The sequence below is a fragment of the Hipposideros armiger genome, unplaced genomic scaffold, assembly GCF_001890085.2.
Source record: "Hipposideros armiger isolate ML-2016 unplaced genomic scaffold, ASM189008v1 scaffold_31, whole genome shotgun sequence".
In the NCBI taxonomy this organism is placed as follows: Eukaryota; Metazoa; Chordata; class Mammalia; order Chiroptera; family Hipposideridae; genus Hipposideros; species Hipposideros armiger.
The window spans coordinates 5,110,285-5,112,107 of record NW_017731381.1 but is presented as its reverse complement, the minus strand read 5'-3'; the positions used below and the strand labels follow the sequence as shown (position 1 = coordinate 5,112,107).

The 1,823-nt window shown below is 50.6% G+C and overlaps 1 protein-coding gene across 1 annotated transcript in view; it reads right to left on the bottom strand.

Annotated features, from left to right (window-relative positions):
- MMP9 (matrix metallopeptidase 9) overlaps window positions 1-1,823 on the bottom strand; it is a 12,650-nt gene that overhangs the window by 6,722 nt on the left and 4,105 nt on the right. The window lies entirely within an intron of this gene.

Genomic DNA, 1,823 nt, shown 5'->3' with positions numbered 1-1,823 from the left:
CCCCGCCCCTCCCTGCCAGGCCAGGCAGGGGCTGACTCAGAGGATGGTGTGTGTGTGTGTGTGTGTGTGTGTGTGTGTGTGTGTGTGTGTGTGTGTTGGCAGCCCCAGCAGCATAAGAAGGCAAAGAAAGGGCTTACACCACCTCCTCCTCTCTCCTCTGCCCGCAGTCCCCATTGCTGTGTCAGGCAGGACCCCAGACCCACAGAGACCTACAGGAAACCACAGGCCCATAGGGGAAGGTTGGGTTTTGCAAACTGCAGAGCTTGTGAGAACTTTTTGAAAGAGAGGGAAGGAGATGAGGCTGGAGCCCTCATCTGAAAAGCCCCAAGTGTCCAGCCTAAGGGGAGGGGATGGAAGATTCCCTGAGGCCTCTGTCTGAACCTAGTGATCCCCCATTCTGGTCCCCTCTGTGGGCCCCTCCTTACACTCCCAGGCCCTGTCCACTTTTCTCCTCCCTGGAAGCTTCCCTTGACTCAGCTTCCTCTCCCTGCTCCACCTGGCCTGGAAGGAGTGGGCTCTGCTAGGCAGGAATTGGGGAATTCCACTTGGGGCAACCCCCTGTTGTGGGGGGAGTTTGTAGCAGCTGGAAGCTGGCAGACAAGGCTTTCTACCCTCTTCCTTCAGTGCCTTGGGCAAATGTCCTCACTATGCATTTGTTTCCTCAGCTGGAAAAAAAGGGGGGGGGGCCTCTGTCCCTAAATAATGTGAGGATAAAATGAGATTAAACCTATAAAATGCTTCATACAGTGTATGTTGCAAGTCCTCAACAGATGACCATGATTGCTTTTAATTATCTGAGCCAAGACCATGATTCCAACTTGGAGTCAGGAGACTGGGGTCTTGGGCTCTGATCTGCTGTGTGTGCCTTTCCCCTCTCTGGGCTTTGGACTCTTCAACTGCAAAATAGGAGGAAGGTGATCATCTCTGAGAGTCCTTTCATTCTCCAGACCTGCTCCACCCACACAAGCTCAGGCACCAATTATCAACACTTATGCCAACAACAAGCAGCCTCCCTCCCTTCCTTCTTCCCAGCCAGCCAGTGCAGGGGCAGGATCTACATTTGCCTTCTTGGAGGCATTATTTGGGAAGGACAACAATAAACATTCAACAAGGTGTATTTAAAGGGCTTATGTGCCAAGCACTTTATATGCTTATCTAATACATGAGTCTGTATGTTGGAGAAAACTAGCTTCTCTTATAGGAAAATGGAAGGTCTAGAGTTCACTAATTGATGAGTATTTGCTTTGGAGTCACACGAGTCTGGTTTTCAGTCCCAGCTCTGCCATTCCCCAGCTATGGGCAAGTCACTTCACCTCTGAGCCATAATAATAATAATGCATTTTTGGAGATTTACTTTGTAGTACTGTGATAAGTTCCCTATAAGCATTTCATCTCACCCTCACCACCATCTGTGAGGCAGGTTTAACGGGTACCCATCCCATTTTTAGAGGAAGAAACGAAGGCTCAGAGCAGTTAAGGAACGTACCTATGATCACCGAGTTAATACAGAGAACCACAAAACTAGGGCTCCCTGGTTCTAAAGCTTTTCATGTTTATGACCATTTACAGGGAACTGAAGTGACCAGAGGTTGAAGGGAAGTCGGTGATGGGATGGAGGAGGGAGACTTAAAACCTGGTCCTTCGGGCTGGCCCAGTGGCACATTGGTTAGGAATTGGCTTGGGATGCCAGCTCTGAGCAGCAGGGCCCTGATTTGGATCCCACATGAGGGTCAGTGAAGCTGCCCTCTACAGCTAAGATGGTGAACAACAGCTCGACCTGGAACTGGGCTGCCGTGAGTCACCAGCGACGGCGTAGGCTGCAG